Here is a 24,308-nt window from a genome sequence, read left to right as displayed (position 1 = left end):
TTATGTAATGGTCGTGTGTAAACAGGATATTTTAGATTATCATTATTTGATAATCTACGTAAAGCTTTTTAAAACCTTTATCTATGAAATAAAGGTTATGGTTTGTTTTAAAAATGAATGCAGTCTTTGAAAAACGTCTCATATAGTGGTCAAAACCTCGCAACGAAATCAATTAATATGGAACGTTTTTAATCAATAATAACAGGACATTTCAGTTGGTATCCGAGCGTTGGTCTTAGAGAACCAGAATTTTGCATTAGTGTGTCTTATCGAGTTTGTTAGGATGCATTAGTGAGTCTGGACTACGACCGTGTTTACTTGAAAAATGATTGCTTAACAAATTTTGTTGGAAACTATATATTTTTAACATGTGAATATTATGTGATATATTAATCTCTTAACGCGTTTGATATTATGTGATAGATGTCTACCTCTAGAACAAGTCCCATTGACTCACCTAATAATAATGAAGAGTCAAATGTAAATTGGAATGATTCGTGGACTGATTCACAAGTTCCCGAAGAGGAACCGAAAGAAGAGTCGGAACCGGAAGAAGAATCGGAACCAGAAGAAGAATCGGAACCGGATGAAGAAATAGAACCGGTGGGGGAAATAATAAAACAGTTAAGTAAAAGAAAATCCCCAACCAACCGACCAAGGTTAATTATGGTCAATGGTGTTTCCGCCAAGGAAGCAAAATATTGGGAGGATTACCAATTCTCCGATGAATCGGATTCCGACGAGAATTTCGATGATGTTATAGAAATTACCCCAACTCAATTTAAAAAGGCAAAAGAAAATAATAAGGGAAAGGGCATAAAAATAGAGAAAACTAATTCCAACCCCGATGAACTTTATATGTATCATCAACCCCCGAAGTCCTTAAGTTGTAACAATGACCCGGGAACCTCTAAACCACCAGGTTTTTCTAAACCAATGTGGATAACGACGGCTCGTATTAGGGGAACATCATATATCCCTAGAAACTTGGCAAACGAACCAAAACCGAAGAAGAAGAAACAAGCGAGTCGGAATAAGATAGCTGTATTCGTGTGGTGTAATATATGTAATATAGTGTGCTTATGCTTTATGATATATGTAAAAATTGTTTGTATTAATAAGTATTTTTTTTTATGAATCTAACTCTTGTCTATTTTACAGTATAAAAACACAAAATGGATAGACAACCCAATATTTTAAGAGACCTACCCGAAGACATGATTGATGAAATCTTGTCTAGAGTCGGTCAGAATTCTTCGGCACAACTATTTAAGGCGAGATCAGTTTGTAAGACATTCGAAGAACGTTCCAAGAATGCCTTGGTTTATAAAAGGCTTTCGTTCGAAAGATGGGGGATATCACATTGGGAAATTCATAAGTTACGATGTGTTTACTTTGACGCATATATTGCGGGGAACCCAAATGCTATTTTACGCAATGGGTTAAGAAATTATTTTGACTCAATATATCCGAATATTGGACTTCGTGATTTAGAAAAAGCGGCTAACATGCAACATAAAGAAGCATGTTATGCTTACGGATTAGTAATGTTCGCTTCTCACCAAAGTGAGAACAAGAACATCGGCCTACAACTATTAAACAAAACATTCCCACAAGTGACGGAGTCGGTAATTGGGGTAAGAAATGAGGTTTTTAGATTGTTACGGGACTGTTGGACATTACGTAACCCTCGTCCCTTTGACGACGTTACAACACGCTGTCTTATCAACGGCCATAACGGTTATGTTCCACAAGACCAAGGATGGGAAGTAATCCTAGTAAAACCAGAATGCATGACTTGTTTCTGGACGTATGAATTACGTGTCTTTATTGCCTTTGCTGAACGACTTGTGTACTAGCTAGAATTATCTTCACAACCATCTTGTATCAAATTTATTGTGTGCTATATTTCATGCTATATGTAAAATAAGCGGTATTGTAAGTTTGTAAAATATTGTGTAAAAGTTTGAACGCGAAATATTATTATAATCAGTTCTTCATATAGAATTGTAGTAGTTGAATTGTATATTAGCTACTAAGTATGAACTTAACGGGTATGTACTACCCGAATTTAAACTTATAAAACGCTAATATGAAGAAAAATCTTTTATAAATGAGTTCATATTATGCTACGAAATACTATTAACTACTCTTAATATTCTGTATGATTAACTTGTTCCATTTAACTATTTTGAAGGAAATGGCACCGACTACTCGACACACCGTGAATATGAATGAAGAGGAATTCCGTACTTTTCTAGCTTCAAACATAGCCGCAGTACAGGCTGCGCTACATACCAACAATAACCTTGGATCTAGCAGTACAGGAAATCATGTAGGATGCACCTACAAAGAATTCACTGCCTGCAAACCTTTGGAATTTGATGGAACCGAAGGACCGATCGGATTGAAACGGTGGACCGAGAAGGTCGAATCGGTGTTTGCCATAAGTAAGTGTACTGAAGAGGACAAAGTGAAGTACGCTACGCATACCTTCACAGGTTCTGCGTTAACATGGTGGAATACCTATCTAGAGCAAGTGGGACAAGACGATGCGTACACACTACCGTGGTCAGCATTCAAGCACTTGATGAACGAGAAGTACCGTCCCAGAACTGAGGTCAATAAGCTCAAGACAGAACTTAGAGTGTTACGAACCCAAGGATTTGATATTACCACGTACGAAAGATGATTCACAGAATTGTGCCTATTGTGTCCGGGAGCATTCGAAGTTGAGGAAGAGAAGATCGACGCGTTTGTGAAAGGATTACCAGAAAGAATCCAAGAAGATATAAGTTTACACGAGCCCGCCTCCATACAACAGGCATGTAGAATGGCTCACAAACTAGTGAACCAGATTGAAGAAAGAATTAAAGAACAGACTGCTGAAGAGGCCAATGTGAAGCAAGTCAAAAGAAAGTGGGAGGAAAACGGTGATAAGAATCACCAATACAACAACTACAGCAATTACAACAATAATCGCAACAATTATCCCAACAATCGCAACATCAATCGCAACTACAACAAACGGCCCAACAACAACAACAACAACAACAACAACAACAACAACAACAACAACAACAACAACAACAGCAACTACAACAATCATCCCAACAACAATAATAACCGCAACAACAACAACAATCAGAAGCAGCTATGCCAAAGGTGTGAAAAGTATCACTCGGGGTTCTGCACCAAATTTTGCAACAAGTGTAAAAGAAATGGTCATAGCGCGGCGAAGTGTGAGGTCTACGGACCAGGGGTTAATAGAACGAAAGGAACAAATGGTGTCGGAACGAGTAATGGCGGAGCAAGTAGTGTCGGAGCAAGTTATGCCAATGTAGTTTGTTATAAATGTGGAAAACCGGGCCACATTATTAGAAATTGCCCGAACCAGGAGAACACGAATGGACAAGGCCGCGGAAGAGTTTTCAATATTAATGCGGCAGAGGCACAGGAAGACTCGGAGCTTGTTACGGGTACGTTTCTTATTGACAATAAATCTGCTTACGTTTTATTTGATTCGGGTGCGGATAGAAGCTATATGAGTAGAGATTTTTGTGCTAAATTAAGTTGTCCATTGACGCCTTTGGATAGTAAATTTTTACTTGAATTAGCAAATGATAAATTAATTTCAGCAGATAATATATGTCGGAATCGAGAAATTAAACTGGTTAGCGAAACATTTAAGATTGACTTGATACCAGTAGAGTTAGGGAGTTTTGATGTGATAATCGGTATGGACTGGTTAAAAGAAGTGAAAGCAGAGATCGTTTGTTACAAAAATGCAATTCGCATTATACGAGAAAAAGGAAAACCCTTAATGGTGTACGGAGAAAAGGGCAACACGAAGCTACATCTTATTAGTAATTTGAAGGCACAAAAACTAATAAGAAAAGGTTGCTATGCTGTTCTAGCACACGTCGAGAAAGTACAAACTGAAGAAAAGAGCATCAATGATGTTCCCGTCGCAAAAGAATTTCCCGATGTATTTCCGAAAGAATTACCGGGATTACCCCCACATCGATCCGTTGAATTTCAAATAGATCTTGTACCAGGAGCTGCACCAATAGCTCGTGCTCCTTATAGACTCGCACCCAGCGAGATGAAAGAACTGCAAAGCCAATTACAAGAACTTTTAGAGCGTGGTTTCATTCGACCAAGCACATCACCGTGGGGAGCTCCTGTTTTGTTTGTCAAGAAGAAAGATGGTACATTCAGGTTGTGTATCGACTACCGAGAGTTGAACAAACTTACCATCAAGAACCGCTACCCACTACCGAGAATCGACGACTTATTTGATCAACTACAAGGCTCGTCTGTTTATTCAAAGATTGACTTACGTTCCGGGTATCATCAAATGCGGGTGAAAGAAGATGATATTCCAAAGACTTCTTTCAGAACACGTTACGGTCATTACGAGTTTATGGTCATGCCGTTTGGTTTAACTAATGCACCAGCTGTGTTCATGGACCTTATGAACCGGGTGTGTGGACCATACCTTGACAAGTTTGTCATTGTTTTCATTGATGACATACTTATTTACTCAAAGAATGACCAAGAACACGGTGAACATTTGAGAAAGGTGTTAGAAGTATTGAGGAAGGAAGAATTGTACGCTAAGTTTTCAAAGTGTGCATTTTGGTTGGAAGAAGTTCAATTCCTCGGTCACATAGTGAACAAAGAAGGTATTAAGGTGGATCCGGCAAAGATAGAAACTGTTGAAAAGTGGGAAACCCCGAAAACTCCGAAACACATACGCCAATTTTTAGGACTAGCTGGTTACTACAGAAGGTTCATCCAAGACTTTTCCAGAATAGCAAAACCCTTGACTGCATTAACGCATAAAGGGAAGAAATTTGAATGGAATGATGAACAAGAGAAAGCGTTTCAGTTATTGAAGAAAAAGCTAACTACGGCACCTATATTGTCATTGCATGAAGGGAATGATGATTTTGTGATTTATTGTGACGCATCAAAGCAAGGTCTCGGTTGTGTATTAATGCAACGAACGAAGGTGATTGCTTATGCGTCTAGACAATTGAAGATTCACGAACAAAATTATACGACGCATGATTTGGAATTAGGCGCGGTTGTTTTTGCATTAAAGACTTGGAGGCACTACTTATATGGGGTCAAAAGTATTATATATACCGACCACAAAAGTCTTCAACACATATTTAATCAGAAACAACTGAATATGAGGCAGCGTAGGTGGATTGAATTGTTGAATGATTATGACTTTGAGATTCGTTACCACCCGGGGAAGGCAAATGTGGTAGCCGATGCCTTGAGCAGGAAGGACAGAGAACCCATTCGAGTAAAATCTATGAATATAATGATTCATAATAACCTTAATACTCAAATAAAGGAGGCGCAACAAGGAGTTTTAAAAGAGGGAAATTTAAAGGATGAAATACCCAAAGGATCGGAGAAGCATCTTAATATTCGGGAAGACGGAACCCGGTATAGGGCTGAAAGGATTTGGGTACCAAAATTTGGAGATATGAGAGAAATGGTACTTAGAGAAGCTCATAAAACCAGATACTCAATACATCCTGGAACGGGGAAGATGTACAAGGATCTCAAGAAACATTTTTGGTGGCCGGGTATGAAATCCGATGTTGCTAAATACGTAGGAGAATGTTTGACGTGTTCTAAGGTCAAAGCTGAGCATCAGAAACCATCAGGTCTACTTCAACAACCCGAAATCCCGGAATGGAAATGGGAAAACATTACCATGGATTTCATCACTAAATTGCCAAGGACTGCAAGTGGTTTTGATACTATTTGGGTAATAGTTGATCGTCTCACCAAATCAGCACACTTCCTGCCAATAAGAGAAGTTGACAAGATGGAGAAGTTAGCACGACTGTATTTGAAGGAAGTCGTCTCCAGACATGGAATACCAATCTCTATTATCTCTGATAGGGATGGCAGATTTATTTCAAGATTCTGGCAGACATTGCAGCAAGCATTAGGAACTCGTCTAGACATGAGTACTGCCTATCATCCACAAACTGATGGGCAGAGTGAAAGGACGATACAAACGCTTGAAGACATGCTACGAGCATGTGTTATTGATTTCGGAAACAGTTGGGATCGACATCTACCGTTAGCAGAATTTTCCTACAACAACAGCTACCATTCAAGCATTGAGATGGCGCCGTTTGAAGCACTTTATGGTAGAAAGTGCAGGTCTCCAATTTGTTGGAGTGAAGTGGGGGATAGACAGATTACGGGTCCGGAGATTATACAAGAAACTACCGAGAAGATCATCAAATTCAACAACGGTTGAAAACCTCCCAAAGTCGACAAAAGAGCTACGCTGACATTAAAAGAAAAGATATAGAATTTGAAATTGGAGAGATGGTCATGCTTAAAGTTTCACCTTGGAAAGGCGTTGTTCGATTTGGTAAGCGAGGGAAATTAAATCCAAGGTATATTGGACCATTCAAGATTATTGATCGTGTCGGACCAGTAGCTTACCGACTTGAGTTACCTCAACAACTCGCGGCTGTACATAACACTTTCCACATCTTGAATTTGAAGAAATGTTTTGCTAAAGAAGATCTCACTATTCCGTTAGATGAAATCCAAATCAACGAAAAACTTCAATTCATCGAAGAACCCGTCGAAATAATGGATCGTAAGGTTAAAAGACTTAAGCAAAACAAGATACCAATTGTTAAGGTTCGATGGAATGCTCGTAGAGGACCCGAGTTCACCTGGGAGCATGAAGATCAGATGAAGAAGAAATACCCGCATCTATTTCCAGAAGATTCGTCAACACCTTCAACAGCTTAAAATTTCGGGACGAAATTTATTTAACGGGTAGGTACTGTAGTGACCCGAACTTTTCCATGTTATTATATATTAATTGAGATTGATATTTACATGATTAAATGTTTCCAACATGTTAAGCAATCAAACTTGTTAAGACTTGATTAATTGAAATATGTTTCATATAGACAATTGACCACCCAAGTTGACCGGTGATTCACGAACGTTAAAACTTGTAAAAACTATATGATGACATATATATGGATATATATATAGTTAACATGATACTATGATAAGTAAATATATCATTAAGTATATTAACAATGAACTACATATGTAAAAACAAGACTACTAACTTAATGATTTTTAAACGAGACATATATGTAACGATTATCGTTGTAAAGACATTTAATGTATATATATCATATTAAGAGATATTCATACATGATAATATCATGATAATATAATAATTTAAAATCTCATTTGATATTATAAACATTGGGTTAACAACATTTAACAAGATCGTTAACCTAAAGGTTTCAAAACAACACTTACATGTAACGACTAACGATGACTTAACGACTCAGTTAAAATGTATATACATGTAGTGTTTTAATATGTATTTATACACTTTTGAAAGACTTCAATACACTTATCAAAATACTTCTACTTAACGAAAATGCTTACAATTACATCCTCGTTCAGTTTCATCAACAATTCTACTCGTATGCACCCGTATTCGTACTCGTACAATACACAGCTTTTAGATGTATGTACTATTGGTATATACACTCCAATGATCAGCTCTTAGCAGCCCATGTGAGTCACCTAACACATGTGGGAACCATCATTTGGCAACTAGCATGAAATATCTCATAAAATTACAAAAATATGAGTAATCATTCATGACTTATTTACATGAAAACAAAATTACATATCCTTTATATCTAATCCATACACCAAAGACCAAAAACACCTACAAACACTTTCATTCTTCAATTTTCTTCATCTAATTGATCTCTCTCAAGTTCTATCTTCAAGTTCTAAGTGTTCTTCATAAATTCCAAAAGTTCTAGTTTCATAAAATCAAGAATACTTTCAAGTTTGCTAGCTCACTTCCAATCTTGTAAGGTGATCACCCAACCTCAAGAAATCTTTGTTTCTTACAGTAGGTTATCATTCTAATACAAGGTAAAAATCATATTCAAACTTTGGTTCAATTTCTATAACTATAACAATCTTATTTCAAGTGATGATCTTACTTGAACTTGTTTTCGTGTCATGATTCTGCTTCAAGAACTTCGAGCCATCCAAGGATCCGTTGAAGCTAAATCCATTTTTCTCTTTTCCAGTAGGTTTATCCAAGGAACTTAAGGTAGTAATGATGTTCATAACATCATTCGATTCATACATATAAAGCTATCTTATTCGAAGGTTTAAACTTGTAATCACTAGAACATAGTTTAGTTAATTCTAAACTTGTTCGCAAACAAAAGTTAATCCTTCTAAATTGACCTTTAAAATCAACTAAACACATGTTCTATATCTATATGATATGCTAACTTAATGATTTAAAACCTGGAAACACGAAAAACACCGTAAAACCGAATTTACGCCGTCGTAGTAACACCGCGGGCTGTTTTGGGTTAGTTAATTAAAAACTATGATAAACTTTGATTTAAAAGTTGTTATATTGAGAAAATGATTTTTATTATGAACATGAAACTATATCCAAAAATTATGGTTAAACTCAAAGTGGAAGTGTGTTTTCTAAAATGGTCATCTAGACGTCGTTCTTTCGACTGAAATGACTACCTTTACAAAAATGACTTGTAACTTATTTTTCCGACTATAAACCTATACTTTTTCTGTTTAGATTCATAAAATAGAGTTCAATATGAAACCATAGCAATTTGATTCACTCAAAACGGATTTAAAATGAAGAAGTTATGGGTAAAACAAGATTGGATAATTTTTCTCATTTTAGCTACGTAAAAATTGGTAACAAATCTATTCCAACCATAACTTAATCAACTTGTATTGTATATTATGTAATCTTGAGATACCATAGACACGTATACAATGTTTCGACCTATCATTTCGACACATCTATATATATTTCAGAACAACCATAGACACTCTATATGTGAATGTTGGAGTTAGCTATACAGGGTTGAGGTTGATTCCAAAATATATATAGTTTGAGTTGTGATCAATACTGAGATACGTATACACTGGGTCGTGGATTGATTCAAGATAATATTTATCGATTTATTTCTGTACATCTAACTGTGGACAACTAGTTGTAGGTTACTAACGAGGACAGCTGACTTAATAAACTTAAAACATCAAAATATATTAAAAGTGTTGTAAATATATTTTGAACATACTTTGATATATATGTATATATTGTTATAGGTTCGTGAATCAACCAGTGGCCAAGTCTTACTTCCCGACGAAGTAAAAATCTGTGAAAGTGAGTTATAGTCCCACTTTTAAAATCTAATATTTTTGGGATGAGAATACATGCAGGTTTTATAAATGATTTACAAAATAGACACAAGTACGTGAAACTACATTCTATGGTTGAATTATCGAAATCGAATATGCCCCTTTTTATTAAGTCTGGTAATCTAAGAATTAGGGAACAGACACCCTAATTGACGCGAATCCTAAAGATAGATCTATTGGGCCTAACAAACCCCATCCAAAGTACCGGATGCTTTAGTACTTCGAAATTTATATCATATCCGAAGGGTGTCCCGGAATGATAGGGATATTCTTAAATATGCATCTTGTTAATGTTGGTTACCAGGTGTTCACCATATGAATGATTTTTATCTCTATGTATGGGATGTGTATTGAAATATGAAATCTTGTGGTCTATTATTATGATTTGATATATATAGGTTAAACCTATAACTCACCAACATTTTTGTTGACGTTTTAAGCATGTTTATTCTCAGGTGATTATTAAGAGCTTCCGCTGTCGCATACTTAAATAAGGACGAGATTTGGAGTCCATGCTTGTATGATATTGTGTAAAAACTGCATTCAAGAAACTTATTTTGTTGTAACATATTTGTATTGTAAACCATTATGTAATGGTTGTGTGTAAACAGGATATTTTAGATTATCATTATTTGATAATCTACGTAAAGCTTTTTAAAACCTTTATCTATGAAATAAAGGTTATGGTTTGTTTTAAAAATGAATGCAGTCTTTGAAAAACGTCTCATATAGAGGTCAAAACCTCGCAACGAAATCAATTAATATGGAACGTTTTTAATCAATAAGAACGGGACATTTCACTCGGAGACATGATTGATGAAATCTTGTCTAGAGTCGGTCAAAATTCTTCGGCACAACTATTTAAGGCGAGATCAGTTTGTAAGACATTCGAAGAACGTTCCAAGAATGCCTTGGTTTATAAAATGCTTTTGTTCGAAAGATGGGGGATATCACATTGGGAAATCCATAAGTTACGATGTGTTTACTTTGACGCATATATTGCGGGGAACCCAAATGCTATTTTACTCAATGGGTTAAGAAATTATTTTGACTCAATATATCCGAATATTGGACTTCGTGATTTAGAAAAAGCGGCTAACATGCAACATAAAGAAGCATGTTATGCTTACGGATTAGTAATGTTCACTTCTCACCAAAGTGAGAACAAGAACATCGGGCTATAACTATTAAACAAAACGTTCCCACAAGTGACGGAGTCGGTAATTGGGGTAAGAAATGAGGTTTTTAGATTGTTACGGGACTGTTGGACATTACATAACCCTCGTCCCTTTGACGACGTTACAACACGCTGTCTTATCAACGGCCATGACGGTTATGTTCCACAAGACCAAGGATGGGAAGTAATCCTAGTAAAACCAGAATGCATGACTTGTTTCTGGACGTATGAATTACGTGTCTTTATTGCCTTTGCTGAACGACTTGTGTACTAGCTAGAATTATCTTCACAACCATCTTGTATCAAATTTATTGTGTGCTATATTTCATGCTATATGTAAAATAAGTGGTATTGTAAGTTTGTAAAATATTGTGTAAAAGTTTGAACGCGAAATATTATTATAATTAGTTTTTCATATAGAATTGTAGTAGTTGAATTGTATATTAGCTACTAAGTATGAACTTAACGGGTAGGTACTACCCGAATTTAAACTTATAAAACGCTAATATGAAGAAAAAGCTTTTATAAATGAGTTCATATTATGCTACGAAATACTATTAACTACTCTTAATATTCTGTATCATTAACTTGTTCCATTTGACTATTTTGAAGGAAATGGCACCGACTACTCGACACACCGTGAATATGAATGAAGAGGAATTCCGTACTTTTCTAGCTTCAAACATAGCCGCAGTACAGGCTGCGCTACATACCAACAATAACCTTGGATCTAGCAGTACAGGAAATCGTGTAGGATGCACCTACAAAGAATTCACTGCCTGCAAACCTTTGGAATTTGATGGAACCGAAGGATCGATCGGATTGAAACGGTGGACCGAGAAGGTCGAATCGGTGTTTGCCATAAGTAAGTGTACTGAAGAGGACAAAGTGAAGTACGCTACGCATACCTTCACAGGTTCTGCGTTAACATGGTGGAATACCTATCTAGAGCAAGTGGGACAAGACGATGCGTACGCACTACCGTGGTCAGCATTCAAGCACTTGATGAACGAGAAGTACCGTCCCAGAACCGAGGTCAATAAGCTCAAGACAGAACTTAGAGGGTTACGAACCCAAGGATTTGATATTACCACGTATGAAAGACTATTCACAGAATTGTGCCTATTGTGTCCGGGAGCATTCGAAGATGAGGAAGAGAAGATCGACGCGTTTGTGAAAGGATTACCGGAAAGAATCCAAGAAGATATAAGTTCACACGAGCCCGCCTCCATACAACAGGCATGTAGAATGGCTCACAAACTAGTGAACCAGATTGAAGAAAGAATTAAAGAACAGACTGCTGAAGAGGCCAATGTGAAGCAAGTTAAAAGAAAGTGGGAGGAAAACGGTGATAAGAATTACCAATACAACAACAACAGCAATTACAACAATAATCGCAAAAATTATCCCAACAATCGCAACATCAATCGCAACTACAACAAACGGCCCAACAACAACAACAACAGCAACTACAACAATCATCCCAACAACAATAATAACCGCAACAACAACAACAACAATCAGAAGCAGCTATGCCAAAGGTGTGAAAAGTATCACTCGGGGTTCTGCACTAAATTTTGCAACAAGTGTAAAAGAAATGGTCATAGCGCGGCGAAGTGTGAGGTCTACGGACCAGGGGTTAATAGAACGAAAGGAACAAATGGTGTCGGAACGAGTAATGGCGGAGCAAGTAGTGTCGGAGCAAGTTATGCCAATGTAGTTTGTTATAAATGTGGAAAACCGGGCCACATTATTAGAAATTGCCCGAACCAGGAGAACACGAATGGACAAGGCCACGGAAGAGTTTTCAATATTAATGCGGCAGAGGCACAGGAAGACCCAGAGCTTGTTACGGGTACGTTTCTTATGGAGAATAAATCTGCTTACGTTTTATTTGATTCGGGTGCGGATAGAAGCTATATGAGTAAAGATTTTTGTGCTAAATTAAGTTGTCCATTGACGCCTTTGGATAGTAAATTTTTACTCAAATTAGCAAATGGTAAATTAATTTCAGCAGATAATATATGTCGGAATCGAGAAATTAAACTGGTTAGCGAAACATTTAAGATTGATTTGATACCAGTAGAGTTAGGGAGTTTTGATGTGATAATCGGTATGGACTGGTTGAAAGAAGTGAAAGCAGAGATCGTTTGTTACAAAAATGAAATTCGCATTATACGAGAAAAAGGAAAACCCTTAATGGTGTACGGAGAAAAGGGCAACACGAAGCTACATCTTATTAGTAATTTGAAGGCACAAAAACTAATAAGAAAAGGTTGCTATGCTGTTCTAGCACACGTCGAGAAAGTACAAACTGAAGAAAAGAGCATCAATGATGTTCCCATTGCAAAAGAATTTCCCGATGTATTTCCGAAAGAATTACCGGGATTACCCCCACATCGATCCGTTGAATTTCAAATAGATCTTATACCAGGAGCTGCACCAATAGCTCGTGCTCCTTACAGACTCGCACCCAGCGAGATGAAAGAACTGCAAAGCCAATTACAAGAACTTTTAGAGCGTGGTTTCATTCGACCAAGCACATCACCGTGGGGAGCTCCTGTTGTGTTTGTCAAGAAGAAAGATGGTACATTCAGGTTGTGTATCGACTACCGAGAGTTGAACAAACTTACCATCAAGAACCGCTACCCACTACCGAGAATCGACGACTTATTTGATCAACTACAAGGCTCGTCTGTTTATTCAAAGATTGACTTACGTTCCGGGTATCATCAAATGCGGGTGAAAGAAGATGATATTCCAAAGACTGCTTTCAGAACACGTTACGGTCATTATGAGTTTATGGTCATGCCGTTTGGTTTAACTAATGCACCAGCTGTGTTCATGGACCTTATGAACCGAGTGTGTGGACCATACCTTGACAAGTTTGTCATTGTTTTCATTGATGACATACTTATTTACTCAAAGAATGACCAAGAACACGGTGAACATTTGAGAAAGGGGTTAGAAGTATTGAGGAAGGAAGAATTGTACGCTAAGTTTTCAAAGTGTGCATTTTGGTTGGAAGAAGTTCAATTCCTCGATCACATAGTGAACAAAGAAGGTATTAAGGTGGATCCAGCAAAGATAGAAACTGTTGAAAAGTGGGAAACCCCGAAAACTCCGAAACACATACGCCAGTTTTTAGGACTAGCTGGTTACTACAGAAGGTTCATCCAATACTTTTCCAGAATAGCAAAACCCTTGACTGCATTAACGCATAAAGGGAAGAAATTTGAATGGAATGATGAACAAGAGAAAGATTTTCAGTTATTGAAGAAAAAGCTAACTACGGCACCTATATTTTCATTGCCTGAAGGGAATGATGATTTTGTGATTTATTGTGACGCATCAAAGCAAGGTCTCGGTTGTGTATTAATGCAACGAACGAAGGTGATTGCTTATGCGTCTAGACAATTGAAGATTCACGAACAAAATTATACGACGCATGATTTGGAATTAGGCGCGGTTGTTTTTGCATTAAAGACTTGGAGGCACTACTTATATGGGGTCAAAAGTATTATATATACCGACCACAAAAGTCTGCAGCACATATTTAATCAGAAACAACTGAATATGAGGCAGCGTAGGTGGATTGAATTATTGAATGATTACGACTTTGAGATTCGTTACCACCCGGGGAAGGCAAATGTGGTAGCCGATGCCTTGAGCAGGAAGGACAGAGAACCCATTCGAGTAAAATCTATGAATATAATGATTCATAATAACCTTACTACTCAAATAAAGGAGGCGCAACAAGGAGTTTTAAAAGAGGGAAATTTAAAGGATGAAATACCCAAAGGATCGGAGAAGCATCTTAATATTCGGGAAGACGGAACCCGGTATAGGGCTGAAAGGATTTGGGTACCAAAATTTGGAGATATGAGAGAAATGGTACTTAGAGAAGCTCATAAAACCAGATACTCAATACATCCTGGAACGGGGAAGATGTACAAGGATCTCAAGAAACATTTTTGGTGGCTGGGTATGAAAGCCGATGTTGCTAAATATGTAGGAGAATGTTTGACGTGTTCTAAGGTCAAAGCTGAGCATCAGAAACCATCAGGTCTACTTCAACAACCCGAAATCCCGGAATGGAAATGGGAAAACATTACCATGGATTTCATCACTAAATTGCCAAGGACTGCAAGTGGTTTTGATACTATTTGGGTAATAGTTGATCGTCTCACCAAATCAGCACACTTCCTGCCAATAAGAGAAGATGAGAAGATGGAGAAGTTAGCACGACTGTATTTGAAGAAAGTCGTCTCCAGACATGGAATACCAATCTCTATTATCTCTGATAGGGATGGCAGATTTATTTCAAGATTCTGGCAGACATTACAGCAAGCATTAGGAACTCGTCTAGACATGAGTACTGCCTATCATCCACAAACTGATGGGCAGAGCGAAAGGACGATACAAACGCTTGAAGACATGCTACGAGCATGTGTTATTGATTTCGGAAACAGTTGGGATTGACATCTACCGTTAGCAGAATTTTCCTACAACAACAGCTACCATTCAAGCATTGAGATGGCGCCGTTTGAAGCACTTTATGGTAGAAAGTGCAGGTCTCCAATTTGTTGAAGTGAAGTGGGGGATAGACAGATTACGGGTCCGGAGATTATACAAGAAACTACCGAGAAGATCATCCAAATTCAACAACGGTTGAAAACCGCCCAAAGTCGACAAAAGAGCTACGCTGACATTAAAAGAAAAGATATAGAATTTGAAATTGGAGAGATGGTCATGCTTAAAGTTGCACCTTGGAAAGGCGTTGTTCAATTTGGTAAACGAGGGAAATTAAATCCAAGGTATATTGGACCATTCAAGATTATTGATCGTGTCGGACCAGTAGCTTACCGACTTGAGTTACCTCAACAACTCGCGGCTGTACATAACACTTTCCACGTCTCGAATTTGAAGAAATGTTTTGCTAAATAAGATCTCACTATTCCGTTAGATGAAATCCAAATCAACGAAAAACTTCAATTCATCGAAGAACCCGTCGAAATAATGGATCGTGAGGTTAAAAGACTTAAGCAAAATAAGATACCAATTGTTAAGGTTCGATGGAATGCTTGTAGAGGACCCGAGTTCACCTGGGAGCATGAAGATCAGATGAAGAAGAAATACCCGCATCTATTTCCAGAAGATTCGTCAACACCTTCAACAGCTTAAAATTTCGGGACGAAATTTATTTAACGGGTAGGTACTGTAGTGACCCGAACTTTTCCATGTTTATATATATTAATTGAGATTGATATTTACATGATTAAATGTTTCCAACATGTTAAGCAATCAAACTTGTTAAGACTTGATTAATTGAAATATGTTTCATATAGACAATTGACCACCCAAGTTGACCGGTGATTCACGAACGTTAAAACTTGTAAAAACTATATGATGACATATATATGGATATATATATATATATAGTTAACATGATACTATGATAAGTAAACATATCATTAAGTATATTAACAATGAACTACATATGTAAAAGCAAGACTACTAACTTAATGATTTTTAAACGAGACATATATGTAACGATTATCGTTGTAAAGACATTTAATGTATATATATCATATTAAGAGAAATTAAAACATGATAATATAATAATTTAAAATCTCATTTGATATTATAAACATTGGGTTAACAACATTTAACAAGATCGTTAACCTAAAGGTTTCAAAACAACACTTACATGTAACGACTAACGATGACTTAACGACTCAGTTAAAATGTATATACATGTAGTGTTTTAATATGTATTTATACACTTTTGAAAGAATTCAATACACTTATCAAAATACTTCTACTAAACAAAAATGCTTACAATTACATCCTCGTTCAGTTTCATCAACAATTCTACTCGTATGCACCCGTATTCGTACTCGTACAATACACAGCTTTTAGATGTATGTACTATAGGTATATACACTCCAATGATCAGCTCTTAGCAGCCCATGTGAGTCACCTAACACATGTGGGAACCATCATTTGGCAACTAGCATAAAATATCTCATAAATTTACAAAAATATGAGTAATCATTCATGACTTATTTACATGAAAACAAAATTACATATCCTTTATATCTAATCCATACACCAACGACCAAAAACACCTACAAACACTTTCATTCTTCAATTTTCTTCATCTAATTGATCTCTCTCAAGTTCTATCTTCAAGTTCTAAGTGTTCTTCATATATTCTACAAGTTCTAGTTACATAAAATCAAGAATACTTTCAAGTTTGCTAGCTCACTTCCAATCTTGTAAGGTGATCATCCAACCTCAAGAAATCTTTGTTTCTTACAGTAGGTTATCATTCTAATACAAGAACTTCGAGCCATCCAAGGATCCGTTGAAGCTAGATCCATTTTTCTCTTTTCCAGTAGGTTTATCTAAGGAACTTAAGGTTCGTGAATCAACCAGTGGCCAAGTCTTACTTCCCGACGAAGTAAAAATCTGTGAAAGTGAGTTATAGTCCCACTTTTAAAATCTAATATTTTTGGGATGAGAATACATGCAGGTTTTATAAATGATTTACAAAATAGACACAAGTACGTGAAACTACATTCTATGGTTGAATTATCGAAATCGAATATGTCCCTTTTTATTAAGTCTGGTAATCTAAGAATTAGGGAACAGACACCCTAATTGACGCAAATCCTAAAGATAGATCTATTGGGCCTAACAAACCCCAATCCAAAGTACCGGATGCTTTAGTACTTCGAAAGTTATATCATATCCGAAGGGTGTCCCGGAATGATGGGGATATTCTTATATATGCATCTTGTTAATGTCGGTTACCAGGTGTTCACCATATGAATGACTTTTATCTCTATGTATGGGATGTGTATTGAAATATGAAATCTTGTGGTCTATTATTATGATTTGATATATATAGGTTAAACCTATAACTCACCAACATTTTTGTTGACGTTTTAAGCATGTTTATTCTCAGGTGATTATTAAGAGCTTTCGCTGTCGTATACTTAAATAAGGACGAGATTTGGAGTTCATGCTTGTATGATATTGTGTAAAAACTGCATTCAAGAAACTTATTTTGTTGTAACATATTTGTATTGTAAACCATTATGTAATGGTCGTGTGTAAACAGGATATTTTAGATTATCATTATTTGATAATCTACGTAAAGCTTTTTAAACCTTTATTGATGAAATAAAGGTTATAGTTTGTTTTAAAATGAATGCAGTCTTTGAAAAACGACTCATATAGAGGTCAAAACCTCGCAACGAAATCAATTAATATGGAACGTTTTTAATCAATAAGAACGGGATATTTCATATATAAAGTCTTATGTTCTTCATTTTAGGTTAAGCCTCTCATTTGTTACACACACTCAGATCTAGTGAGCTCCTCCGATTCTCTCTCAGTCCAAATCACCCAGGTGATGAATAATAGCTCTAGGTGTTGATCTAATCACACTTGATTTAGTTGTGGTTTGACTAAATTAATCAAAAAAAAACTTAACCTATTCACTAGAGGGTTTGATTCACTTATTCCACCATTGTGTGAGTTAAATCTGTTGATTTCTAAGTTCCTAGTCATGTTTCATCACCTTCTATTCTTTCCCCCTCAACTCATATTTTAAAGTATTCATCAATATGCTCCATCCAGTTCTGATTCTCGATATACTTCTAACTTTCATATCGGTCATTCTTCTTTTTCATCTACCGCCGGAAGAATCTATTTACTTCTACTATACTCTTGGGTTTATAGTGTTTATAGTTCTCCCGTGTCTTTATATTGCTATATGCATCGATATATATGGTTTATAATTTCTGGTTTGTCGTTGAGATTTATATGTTCGTTTATATTTCAAAGTCTCTGCTTCTGTCTTCTATAATCATTATCATTCACAGTTAATGCTCTCTTTTATTTGCTGCAATTTATACCCCAATTTCTATTTCGGAGTTTTGTCCTTTCGTTTCTTCTTCTTGCGATTAAGCACCGCTTGTAATGGTCCAGAATTCACAGATATGAATTTCGGAATGAACATTGTTAATGTTCTAGGAAGAAAATTGTGATGGCACGATCTTGACTTGTCAAATTACTAGAATACCTTGGAAAAGGCCGAATCATCAAGAAATATTTTCATGATATTTTAGAGGTTAAATAGAATACAAGAGTCGTATAACATGGCACATGATGATGTTATGATCTGTGAATCATCACGTTCCATTTTGAAACTCAGCATGACTTACTGTAATATAATCACATTGATCAAGTGTCATTATATTATACTAATTCATGCTTCAGTTCCCAACATTACTTCAAAATATTCCTATTTTAAACTTGAATGTTTCAGAATTTAGAAACTAAAATAGCTTCTTTTATGATGTAATACAGATAGCGCGAAGAGGTAAATGATTTCAAATAAGAAAAATTAAGAAAATATCTTCAGAAATATGGAGGATATTTATAATGAAAGATATGATGATATTTTAGAATTTCTAATATCAGAGGATGATGAAGAATATTGTCCGCAGGGGTTTAGAGTCAGGAGCAAGGTATTCGTTAATGACTTCAGCAGGTACTGAATCATTTGGATCCTTTGAAGTCAGGTTCAGTCTTTGTAATTTGTCCACAGCCTCCTTCCTACTTTGCTCAATCCGTTTTCCAGTTCCAAAACTTCTCTTTTTCTGCGCTTTGCCAGCACATTTCATCATTATCATTCAGCTTTTACCATTTAAAGTCGTTTATAATTTTTGCTGCTTCATCAGCATTTTTTTTTTCCATTTTCGGAGAACCAATTCGTAGTTCGGAGTGTTTTTCAGAAACTTCACATTCAAATTAAGTCCAGAATATAGACGTTATATATACACATATAACTGTTGGCGTAGACATCCTGCGAGATTTCAAAATACTGATTGCTAATTCCAAATGATTCGTATGGCAATTCTCATTACAAGATGCGAATGAGTAAATGATGGGGTTTCAATGAATAATCATAATGACTTTTTGGAGAGGCTAAAGTCAAAGGGTAATGAAGTTATTGGTACATCTGCTAATAATGTGGTGGAATGTAAAAGGTTCCCTGGTAACGATGGTGTATATCTCAAGGTTATAATAAGGTTAGTCTGACTAAAAAGTTAAAGTTGACTTGCTGGAGCTGTGACAAAACTGGCTACTTTGAATAGGAGTCGCAAAGTTATTTTTGCTAATAAATGCCAAAGAATCTGACGCGGATACATTGTTTAAACTTTTACTTTGGTTTTAAGAGTTTTTTTGGGTACTTAACTGTGGGTAACATGTTGTGATAACCCGTCCTTATCCCCCTGGATGAAGTCATCAACATCTGGTCCCATTGCAATGATCGACTCCAAGTAATGTCCTTAAAATGAGCAAATGCACAGCGAAAGACTTAATTCGTACCTGAGAATAAACATGCTTAAAAGTGTCAACCAAAAGGTTGGTGAGTTCATAGGTTTATCATAACAATCATTTCAATATATTAATAGACCACAAGATTTCATAATCATAAACATAATACACCCGCAAGTGTATGTAAAGCATTCTAAGTGGTTGAGCACTTGGTAACCATACTTAACTATTAATCAACGTCGCATATTCCCTTTATTATGAAATCTCACTACACTGTACCAAGTGTAGCCTATAAAACGAAGTACTGTGCAACCGTTGAATACTGGTCGTCCAGTCCGGTTGGGGTTGTCAGGCCCGATAGATCTATCAACAGGATTCGCGTTTACAATACCACATGTAAATAGTAGTTACCAAGCTACAGGGAAGTATGCCAGTGGTACAACTCAACGTAGAATATATTTTAAGTACTTGTGTCTATTTCGTAAACATTTATAAAAGCAGCGCATGTATTCTCAGCCCAAAATATATATATTGCAAAAGCAATTAAAAAGGGAGCAAATGAAACTCACCTAATGTATTTTGTAGTAAAAATACATATGATTAAACTGAACAATGCAGGGTTGACCTCGGATTCACGAACCTATATCAATTTTATATATATTAAAACATAAAGTCGTAATCTAGCAAATTTATATTTATTATTAATAATATACTTGTTGTCTTTATATGTTATATAGATATAGCTATAGATAATTTAATATACTTAATTCATATAACCTATTTAATATCATTTTACTAATAACAATATTGTGATAAAAAAAATATATCTATTTGTAGTAATCCTGATAATGAAAAAAAATGATAATAATAATAATGATAGTAATAATATTAATTTAAAAATGAAACTTTTTAATATAAATAAAAAGATAAAAATGGTAGTTTTAATAAACATATTACTTTGAAATAATAAGATTCATTTTAATCATAATACAAATTTTAATAAAGATAATAGATTTATAATAATAATACTTTTAATAATAATAATACTTGGTAACAATAACAATAATAATAATAATCATAATAATCATATTAATAAATAATCATAATAAATAAAATACTACCTTTAAGGAAAATGGCCTAAAAAGAAATAGCAACCCATGCCCAGGCTCGAACCCTCGACCTCCCGTTAATCATTATTAAGTCGACACCTCACAACTCTTAATCACCATTATACGTTTTAAATTGATATTAGTAATTCATGTACGTATATTTGCATCCGCAGGTTTTACAGATTCATACTCACACTTCTTAACACTTCTCGGCCCAAATTAGGAAAACTAAGATACAAGCCCAATCAATCAAGCTGGATCATTTTGGTCAAATGTCACAAGGAGATTTACGGCCCAATCAATGGTTCTAAAGCAGAGTTAAGGAGCCGTAAAAAAATAAATAAATGATGTCGGCTTTGGATTCCAATATACGTCCCCCTCCTTAACCCTATGTCACATTCCATTAACAAAATCATAACAGACAAATACCAGCTGGAAAGGATACTAACGTGACACCATCATTATCAATATCATAATCAACCTCATCGTTATCTTACTGTGTTTTATCATCTTCATCTTCTATTGAATTTTTTTTTATACGCGTTTTAAATCTCACAGAAACAGCGAAAAGTAGCAACACAGTAATCAATAACGAATTACGCGAATCGTGTGATAGATTACGCGATACGTGTAATAGAAAGTGGTGGTTGGTTGATGGTAGTTCATGATGGTGTTCGATGACGATGATACATACAACAGCTGTAACAAGGGAAGCTGCAAGACAGACGTTTTCTGGTGGTGTATTGGTGGTGTTTTCAGTCGTCAATAGTAGCTGTAGGGTAGCGATTTATAGCTGCAAAAACAGTAGCGTGTGATGTGTCTCGACGTTGGTAGAAGATAATGTTTGAGTAGAGTTGTAGGGTGCCGGTTGTGATAATTCGTATTGAAGCAGAAAAACGAAAAGCAACAATGAAAGTGGTGTTACGGTGGTATTTGGATGGTTTACGGCTGCACGACAGTAACAGGAATAGTAGCATCCAAAGTGGGTTTCGGTTTGTTGTGGTTCGAAGGAGATAGAAGTAAAACAGTTGGATAGTTTCATTAGTTTATGATCGTCATTGAACTGTACGAAGGTTTTGGTTAATGATATATAGTTAATGGGTTGTGATTGAATTTGGGTGATTCTTGGGTTACAATCATGGGAAACATAGAACCTTAAAGGGTTGTTCGTTGGTAAAGAATCGAGCATAGTTTTCACAATGGTGATGATCGATGATGATTCTTCTTTTGTGGTTAGAATGAAAATAATAAAAAAATGTATAGAAGTGGGTTTCATAAAATGGTGATCAAATGGGTTTTGTTTGGGTTGGTTCCATCGAGCAGCATATAACGAGGGTTCGGTGATAGTGGTTCTTGATTAACAAGTGAGACGGAAGGTGACGGTTGTGATTCATTCGAATAGTAGTAGAAAGATAGGAAATGAGGTGATTCACGATGGTGGTGAGCTAGATGGTTAATATGATGGGTTTTCATGTATGTATATATATAGTGATTGAAGATGATGGTGGTGGCAGACGGCGGAGGTGGGTGTGAGAATGGTGATCACGAGTGGTGATCAAGGTGAAGGTTGAGATATATGTATGCAGCATAGGTATATATATATATATATATATATATATATATATATATATATATATATATATCAAATGAATGGTGCAAGTACTATGATCAACTTAAATCACGGATTAAGTGCAAGGAAAAGTGGGAGTATTATATATTTTATGTTACATTATTGTACTAGATAATTGAAATTAAATACAGCACTTCTACTTTAATTATTAATCAATCAATTATGATCAACAATCCGTGATAAAGAAAATATCTAGCAACCGGGTTCTTGGTTTATTATCAAATCACGGAGTTTTATATCGTGGTTTATTGCTAAACAGTTTTACATATCAACGTCTTTGGATAAATCTCCAATTTTTACATTAAGTTCATTTTAAACTGGTTAAATATTAATTGTAGCAACACCCAAGTATTACAATCGATTATTTATTATATTTTATATTTAATATACTCTTAAGATAATAATTATTATAATATCATATTTTTATTTTATTTCGCATAAATAACAATAACATATAATATTTCAAAATTTTATTTCCAATTATTATTATTATTATTATATATATATATATATATATTTATATATATATATATATATATATATATATATATATATATATATTTAAATATTTATATGTATATATTTAAAATTAGTTGTTCGTGAATCATCGGAAATGATTGGAGGTCAATTGAATATATGAACACAGTTCAAGAATTTTGAGACTCAGCCTAACAAACTTTGCTCATCGAGTCAAAATATAGTATCGTATCCAGAGTTTGGTTTAAAATTAGTTGAAATTTTCCGGGTCGTGACAGTACCTACCCGTTAAAGAAATTTCGTCCCGAAATTTAATCGATGTTGTCATGGATAATACCAAAAATGTTTTCATGACGAATATGAGTTGATAAATAGAGTTTTATCACTATTGAGTAATATGAATAGGACAATTCGATTACTCGAAGAGTACGAATGAAGCTATCACTAAATAGTGAAACAAGAAAGACAAATTTCATCATAACTTTTGACTAGTCATGGTCGAATTTTTGGAAAATAAGGTTCGTCTTAACTTTTGACGTTGTCACTGTTAAATTCCGGAATTCAAGGGATTTAAGGAAATCTTCTAATCAGAAAGAAAATATATTAGCACGAATTATTAGCAACTATTGGAATTACGGAAGAACAGAAATATCAAGGAAATTTTTCCGTGATATGCTTAGAGATTAAGTAAAATGAAAGAGTCGTGTGACATGGCACATGATGACGTTATGATCTGTGAACCATCATCACATTCCATTAGAAATTTAGCATGACTTACTGTAATATAATCATGTTGGCCAAGCGCCATTTTATTATACTAACTCATGCTTAAATTCCCAACACTTTTCCACAATTCATTCATAATTTATACTTGGATTTTACAGATGTTTCCAACATAATGGAATACAGAAAGCACGAAGAGGTAGATAATTTCGGACAAGAATATTTATGAAAATATCCTCAGAAATATCGAAGATATTTATGATGATGTTTTGGAATTTCTAAGTTCAAAAGTTGATGAAGAAAGATTTTCCGCAAGATTTTAACATGGCTTCGGAGCAAGATATTCTCTAAATATCTCATCGGATCCAGAATTACCTGGATTCTTTGAATATAGGGTTTGGTCCTTGTATTTGTCCTTGGTCTCCTTCATGGTGTGCTCAATTCGATTTTCAGTACCAAATTTTCTATCGAGCGTTCCTAACACTCCATTCTTTATCATCAAACTCTTGGCCATTTAGGCCATCTACAATTTTACTGTTTC

The sequence above is a fragment of the Rutidosis leptorrhynchoides genome, chromosome 2 (genome assembly GCF_046630445.1).
Source record: "Rutidosis leptorrhynchoides isolate AG116_Rl617_1_P2 chromosome 2, CSIRO_AGI_Rlap_v1, whole genome shotgun sequence".
NCBI classification, from domain to species: domain Eukaryota; kingdom Viridiplantae; phylum Streptophyta; class Magnoliopsida; order Asterales; family Asteraceae; genus Rutidosis; species Rutidosis leptorrhynchoides.
This window is presented reverse-complemented; position numbering follows the sequence as displayed.